The following is an 8248-nucleotide window of genomic DNA, read 5'->3' as shown; positions in this document are numbered from 1 at the left end:
TTAATTCGTTCTTATGTGATTTAGGCGTCTCTCTTTCCAGGACTTTCGAGTCAAAGGTGAACACTTGATTTCTTCATGGGCATCGTCATTCCGCCTGACAGAGCACATACGCCCTCTGTTCTGGGAACAGGCGTCAAGGCGGACAGAAATCTCATGTGTGTTGTCTCCCCTCTCTCACCTTCCTGGCCCCTCACCGTCCTCTTACTAAAGCTGGATTCAGCCTGTCTCTTGTATTAATCTTTTTATGACTATTGAAGCCTTTGATGACTGATTATAAAATGCAGTGAATTCCTTTCTTGGACTTCCTCGTGATTTATCATATAGAAAGTGTATAATTTTTGCATACTTGATTGGTCTTTGTCTCTCACTAGAGGGTGACGTCTCTGAGGGTCCTGTTGCCCTCTTTGCTCTCGCATGTCCAAAGGTTAGCCTGGTATGTGGGATAGAGCAAGTTCTCAATGCATGTTTGTTGAACAGCAGGGCGAGTGAGCTCATTCAGGCTTTTTGACCACTCATGAGGTAGGCGGGCAGAGGCTATGCCATTCTTCCCTTGCAGCTGAAGAAACAGCCAGCCAGCAGACAATGCAGACCTGGCTCTTACAGCACAATGTGCTTGGCTCAAGAGGACTAAGGTGATACTGGTCACTCCCCTGCTCATAGGGGACTTACTGTGCAGGTGGGGAGAGCCAGTGAAGGAGGGGCAGGCCATCTAGGGAGCTCATGGTAGGCAGTAAATGGAAAGAGGAGGGGGGGCACCAAGTTTGGGGCACAGGGTTCTGGGCCAGGAATAGTGGGAGCAGGCCCACCTCTGTCTTTGCTTCCCCCATCAGCAGCTTGCTGTCCACCCCCGATGCTCCTGTCTATGGTGTGCCCCTTTCCACCCCTGCCAGTTGAGTCTTTTCAGGAGCACTCTCTTGTGATGATCCTCTTCCCTGCCAGGGTAGATTTGGGTCTGTCCTTTCCCTTCCAGCCCCCATGATGGCTCCATAGTCTGAGTCAGGGTGAGGACTGCCAGCATGGGGGTGCTGTGCATCCAGACCAGGATGTGGCCAGAGCTCTCTATAATTGTGCAATGGAGCAACACTGGGCTGCAGGAATCTGTCTTGGATTATCCACTCTTTATTATTATTTTGGGGGAGGGTTTTTATTTTTTTTCCATAAGGTATGTATGCTTATAAGAGAGTGACAGAAAGAGGGAAAGTGAGAAGTCATCCCCTGGGGGGGGGGGAACCATGCCACAATCCTTCCTCCATTTTCCTCTCAGGATTTTGGGCACACACACACACACGTGTCTGGCCTGATTTTCAAGCTGCTGGATCTAGGGCTCGAACCACAGTCAGCCATATGGGAGTCCAGCATTTTAACCACCATGCCACCTGCTGGCCTCCGTTCACTTATTATTATTATTATCACTAATATGATGTTTCTTTTTCACATTTAATTGTTGTACATCTCTATAGCACACAATTGCAGTTTTTCAAAAACATGCATTATAGTACCATCAAATCAAGGATATTAACATATATATCATCTCATTTGGAGAGCTTTACATTCTTATGTCTGTACATTTTTATATCTGCCAAGTACAGATAAAATAATGTAAAGCTAATCCTCCCTAAACCCCTGCCACCACGGCTGCTATCCAATCCCTCTCCTATAGTGTCTGATATCCAAACTTGTCTTCCCTACCATTATATCTTTGGGTCTTTCAATTTCTGTCATGGAGTGCAGACATTCAGTATATATTGAATTGGGACATACAGTGTTTGTCTTCCATAATCTATTAATATCAATAGCTCACTTCACTTAGCATTAAATCTTCAATGCTCATCTACTTTGTACCAAATAACAGAGTCTCATTGTTTCTTGTGGCTGAGTAATATTCCGTAGTATACATGTGCCACATTTTTTTCAATCTAGTCATCTGTTCTTGGGCACTTAACTTGATTCCATGTCTGAGCAATTGTGAATAATGCTGCAATGAACACGAATGTGCAAGTATCTTTCCAACTGAATATTTTCCTGTCCTTTGGATCAATGCCACCCTTTTAATATAATGTATTAGGGAAGAGAACACTTTCAGAAAGGCCCAGCCCTAGGCATTATTTTTATTTATTTCTTTTAATTCAAGGAAGGGAACCAACACTCATTAGATGCCTGCTGTTTGCTGGGCACCAACAGGTGCTTTGCACATGTTATCTTAACCTAATCTTTCCTATAGCCTTCTATGGCTGGCATTATCATTAGCCCCATTTTCCAGAGTAGGCTGGATTCAATATGTTTAAGTGGCTTATCCAGGGTGGGACAGCTAATAGCTAGAAGTATCCAGAGTCAAACTCAGGCTCTCCTAACTCCAGTACCCAAGTATTTCTGTAACACCATGATGACTTTTTTCTTTCTTTTTTTTTCTTTAAGAGAGAGATTTTTGTTATATGGCACACAGAGACAGAAAGTGAGAAATTACCCCCCCCCCCAGGGGGGGATGGCCACGCAGCAATTCCATTTCCTCCATTCTCCTCTTAGGATCTTGGGCATGCCTGCACAGGTGCCCGGTGTGAGTTTTAAGCTGCTGAGTCCGGGACTCAAACTGCAGTTGACTATGTGGGAGTCCAGTGATGTAACCATTATACCACCTGCTGGTTCCCCAACACCATGATGCCTTCTAAGACCCGGGAAAAGCCAAGTGTCTCCAGAGATCGTAGGCAACATCCTGGGCCAGAGGAAGGGCCAAGTGAGGGTACCTTACTATTTGGGCTATTAAATTCCCTTTTACTGGCAGATTAACTATGCCCTGGGTCATGGTGACCAGTTGTGCACTTAGCTGAATCTGCAGCCTTTTTTTTTTTTCCTCTAGCCTTTTTAAAAACAATAGTTTATACATTTTTTTTCCATAAGTGAAAGAGACAGAGGGAGAGGGGGAGAGAGAATGAGAACTCCCAACAGGTTCTTAATGCTGTGACCCACCCCCAGCTTCACCCAGCCTTGAATCACAGGCATGTATGTGCCAGTGTTCTCAGGAGGTCTATGGTCATGAGCCTGGAACCTTCCATTTGGTTCAGCTTTGTAGAGCACTGCTGTGCCACTGTTGGCCCCTTGAGTCTCCAGCTTTCAGAGTCCTTTCCAAAGCCCAGGGAAGGCTACACAGTATGACCTCAGCCATCTTGGAAGTTAGCTGCAGGCAAGGGTCCTGGCTTGTACCTTCTGCTCACGGGGCATCATTAGAGATGGAACATTTGGTCCTGGGGTGGAGACTGAGAGGGACCCCCGCCTGGCCTTCTCAGAATGCAACATCTCAATTACTCACTGTAAGGAATAGGCCGACCACATGAGAAAATAGAAATGTAGACCCTTTATTCGGAGCGCACCCGGGTGAGGTTTGCTGGTCCGACAGGGGGATGGGGTGGGGTGGGGAGTCGCGTGCTAGGGCGGGGTTTAGTGATTTTTATAAGGGTATAGGGAGGGGCAGTGTCTTAGAGGTAGAAACAGTCCATGTATGGTAAAAGTTTAGAGGGAGAGCAGACTAGTGTGCCACGTAACATCCTGTGACGTGTACAGGTAGAGCGCATGTGCAGAGTAGAGTGCATGTGCCACATCCGGGTTATATCCGAGTGCAGCGCTCGTCTGATGACAGACTAGATCCTGGTTGCATCAGCTGACTGTGGTGTGGCGTTCCACCCCCACATCCAAGCTACCCAGACCTCCGGCCTAACACGATTACTGAGGTGTGCGCTTGTTCCATTTGGGGGAAGGTGGTGCTTGAGTCTTGTGTCCGTTTGGGTTTAGAATTTGCGCTGTGTTCTTTTGTCCCCTACCCCCATAGATGTACACACAATCGTACTCCTGTGTAACAGACAGGTTGCTGGTCACCTCGGCCCCTGGAGCTGGTAAAGAGAAGCAATGAATTTGATGAAACAAGGGAAGCAATAATTTAGCTTTCCATCTAACCTGTGCGATGTGATTTCCTCCGGCAGTGGATTTATCTTCTCAGTTCTGTCCAACTCAGACTATCAGAATGGCTTTTTCCTTTCTGTCCTCACACCAGTCTGAGTCAGCGGTCAAGGACACAAGTATCCTGAGGTATTGAAGAAAGTTTCCCTTGGAAGGCAGGGACCTTGGCTTCTTGTCCTGGCCCTGTCTTTCACTGCTGTGTGACTTTGACCCACTTACTTAACCTCTCTGAGCCTCAGAAGCCTCGTTTCTCAAATGAGATTTGAGTAGTGATACCTAAATTGTCCAAAGGCAGGAGATAGCACTAGACCTGTGATTTCTAGATAAAATGTTCCAGCTTACTTAGTGTGACTCAGATTCGCTACTTCGTCGTTAGCAAGTTGTGGTGCCTTTTTTCTTTTTCTTTCCTCTTTTTTTTTTTTTTAATGGAGAGACATTAAGGTCTAAAATGAAATTAGAAGGGCTTTTTCCTGGTTGCAGTGTTGTTTCTTTCAAGGATCGTCTCCCCATCTGCTTCTCTGTGCACAAAAGACTTCAAGAAAGGAGAGTGAGTTGGGAGAAAATGGAATCACTCCTTTGTAAAGGCCCTCTCACTTTTCTAAGGACTTGTAGATGAAGGATCAAACTTACTCTTCTAGAATCCATGAGAGAAAAACAAGACTCACTTGTCCCATAACCCAAATGAGGAAACTCTGGCACCCAGAGAGGTCAAATGATTTCCAGAAAACCACACAGCAATTCAGTGGCGGCAAGCTAGACTGGAGCTTAGGGATTCTGACTCCTGATCCAGAGATTTTCAAACTTTCATGTACACCAGAGTGTCCTGAGGCTCTTGTATAAATGTAGATTCAGGAGGCCTGGGGTACTATCTGTGATTCTGTTTTTCTGACAAGGGCCTGGTAATGCTCAGAGTGCCGGTCTGGGAACCTGGCTTAGGGTAGAAACTAGAGGCTGTGGGCCCCATCAGGGAGAGAATAGCCCTTTGACTATTTGGAACCAGTTGGGCCTCCAGCTACTGATTTGCATGCTCCCTCTCCTTCCCTGAGTTTCCTTTCCCTCCTGCCCCCAAGACCTACCCTCTAGTGCCTTCCCAGCCATTTCCTCTGGTTTCAGGGTTCAGTGTTTAAGGGCGCCTTAGCCGGTTCTGCAGGCCCCGAGGCTCAGGAGCCTGCAGCTCTGGGCTCACAGTTCTCCTTCCACAGAGATTCGAGTGCCTGAATTAACTCCCTCTCGGAGCAATAAGCCACCCTGAGTGCTAACCTAGTTTGTATTTTTAGAGCGTGCTCCATCAATTACTTAACGTGCAGAGTGGCTCTTCTCGGCTCATTGGGGAGGTGACGGCAAAGAATGTTCTCCTCAGGCTTTTGCGTGTTGCCCCCTCCTCTGTTCCATCTCCTGTGAGGTCAGAGTTCTTTTTCCTTGACTCTGTCTCCTAAGCATTTAGAAGGGAGAGACTATTCACTCCCTTCGTAGATGTGGAGAAAACTCTGAGGCCCAGATGGGGTGACAGGTTAGGTTTGGGCTGTGCAATGAGAGGGTGCTGAGAAACAGGTCTCCTAAGTCCTTCACCTCTCCACTGAGAAGGGTTCAAGGGAAGAGGGTGTCTTCTCAGGCTGGGCAGCGCTGCACCCTCCCTCTCCGAGCCACTGCTTTGCATGATGGAGATCTGAAGGGAAGCCAGGTGGGGCCTTGGCCCATGGCACTCTCAGGTACAAGCGAACTCCTGGCTCTGGTTTATACTTAAAAGTTCAGCCAAAACCCACCTGCTGAAAGAATGGGGTCAGGGCTGTCTTAACCAGTGGTTTCTGCCACCACCTCCCCACCCCAGGGGGACCTTTGACTCCACTCCTGACAAGCTACCTCAGCCCCTTCAATGAGCAACACCCCACTAAGAGGACAGCAAGAACCCCACAGGAGTCGGCTGGGAGAGGCCTCTTTGGGGGTGAGACAGGTTGCTTGGAAACTCAGGAGTGTAGTGGCCAGTGGCTGGCACAGCCTAACGAAGCTCTGCCATGGACCTGAAGCCCATGGAGTGACAGTATCATTCATTCCTCCGGAGAGTCTGTGCTCTGACCACTATGCTGGGATGTGAACAGACCCGGGGAGGAGGACTAGACGGAGAAGGAGGTTCTGAGTGCTGGTCTTTTGAGTGCTCACTTGACCTTGCCATGTTTGTGACCAGAGTGCTGATGTCTCAACGCTCCGTTTTAGGAACTGCCATGATATGGATATTCAGGAACCGGCTTGCCACTTGTGTCTCTTGAGCTCTGGTCAGTTATTGGAGGCGACACCTGCCTGCTCTTGGCTGGGCACTGCCTCGTAAGGGCTCTTTGTGAAGATTTCCTAATTTAGCCTGTTGGTCAGTGTTTGTACAGTTGCTGCATGCTGTGGTCTGCGTCCTTCCTTGCTGCCTGCCATGGATCATAAATGCTCGGAAAGACTGGGTTGCGTCTTTGTCAGTGTGTAGTTCTAGGGAGATTCACTTCTCACAGGTCAAAGAGGCCACATTTCTATAGGGAAGGAGCTGTCAAATGCCTGGACCCAGAGGGGCTTCTAGAAGAGCTGAGGATTATGTATGGGAGGGGTTGGTAATTGGAGCAGATGCTGTGAGTGCTTCTGCCTTGTCACCCAGCACACTCCATTCTCATCCTACTCAACTGCTCTCAATGGCAGTGTCTTCCACTCCCTCTTGCCAGTGTGAGCCAGGACAGCTGGAAGTGCCTGGAGCAAACATCCTCAGCAGCAGCCCTTGCCAATGATAGAACTCATGGGAGTATACATGCCCCAGATTCCACCCCTCAGATGACATAACTCTACAGCGTGTTCTACACCAGTGCTGCCCATGGAACTTTCTGAGGTGATGGACGTGTTCCTCATCTGTGGTATCCAGTATGGGAGCTACCAGCCATATGTGGCTCTTAAGTCTTAGAATATAACTGGTGGGACTGAAGAACCCAGTTTTTAGTTTTACATCATTTACATGTAGACAGTAGATGTGAGTGGCACCTACCACATTGAACTGGACAGTTCCACCCTGTCTCCCGAAGTTCCCAGGAGGGTAAGCCTTGGTTATTCACAGCAGAGTCTTGGCCGTGAGAACAAACCATGCATGGAACTTGTCGCCTTCTTGTCTTATGCCCTCACTTCCTTATTGGTTTTTCCCTTGGATACTTTCGTGTAATTAAGTTTGTACTGTAACCCTCACCACGCATCTGCATTGGGAGAGCCCAACCTAACAGCGTGTTGTTTGTTCATGTGTGCTAGCCGTGGAGAGGAGTTGAAGTCATTCTTTGCTCACTCTGGGTTTTAATTCCAGCTCTACCTTCAAGTGGCTGTGTGGCCTTCAGTAAGCCACTAAACCTCTCTGTATGTCAGTTCTCAGGAAGTAAAATCTTGACTATGCTATTGGCCCTGTGCCTGTCCTACCTGCCTTGAAGAATGGTTAGAAATAGCAAGGGAGCTGATACAAAAGAGTATTTGTTAAAAGAAGCCAGCACATTGCCCTCTTGCTTGGGCCCATTGGGGTCTCAGTGCCCTGGCTACACTCCCTCCCTGGGTGATGGATGCCTGCTCATGGCCAGTGGAGTCCAGACAGCATGTCTTTGATGTCACATGACTGAATGAGAGTGCTCTGAAACTGTCTTTGCATAGAGTCTTGTTGGCAGGGAGTGCCTAGCACCTAGCAGGAGCTTCTGAATAGGAGCTCTAGCAAATTCACTCTGGCTGCTCTTTGATCTGAGCAAGAGCATGATTTGATGGGCAATTGTATAGAGTCTCACGTTTGTTTCTGTTACCCACAAAAAAGGGCAGCAAACAGTTTTAACTATATGGTGATTGCAAGGCTTTTCATATTTTGCTCTTTTTTTTCCCCTCCTAGAATGAACTGGAAGAATGGGGGTGGGGGACTGCACTTGTAGGCAATGCAGGTTTTCCTGGGTGCCTTCATGTTCTTGAACTTCCTAGGGGTTTCTTCCTAGAGTTCATATTGGTCTTGCCCAGAAGCTCATAGGCTCCCAGAATGCCTGGCTGGGACTGTACTCCATGAGAGCCTACACAGGAAACCAGAGCTCATGCCAAGAGTGCAACAGAAGGAGCTTATATGGGGAACTAGTTATAAAATTGTTGAGACAGATCTGAAGCTGAGCTAGAAATGGAGAGGCCATCCGGAGAATAGCAATAGCGGGAAGCTGCTAGCATCCCTAGGGCTGGAGAGGGAAAGGAGGAGCTGGTTTTCTAGATCTCTGGATCCAACAGCACCTGGTAGATGCCGGAACTTCAAAAGTCTTGCTGGGAAGGGTAA

At 47.9% G+C, this 8248-nt stretch overlaps 1 protein-coding gene across 6 annotated transcripts in view; it reads left to right on the top strand.

The window, feature by feature from the left end:
• The window catches only part of KCNMA1 (potassium calcium-activated channel subfamily M alpha 1), an 818234-nt gene that overhangs the window by 182475 nt on the left and 627511 nt on the right, over positions 1-8248 (top strand). The gene's annotated exons all lie outside the window — the stretch shown is intronic.

This window comes from Tupaia chinensis, unplaced genomic scaffold (genome assembly GCF_000334495.1).
Source record: "Tupaia chinensis unplaced genomic scaffold, TupChi_1.0 Scaffold000424_1, whole genome shotgun sequence".
Classification (NCBI taxonomy): domain Eukaryota; kingdom Metazoa; phylum Chordata; class Mammalia; order Scandentia; family Tupaiidae; genus Tupaia; species Tupaia belangeri.
The sequence above is the reverse complement of the archived record's forward strand: the minus strand, read 5'-3'. Positions and strand labels throughout refer to the sequence as shown.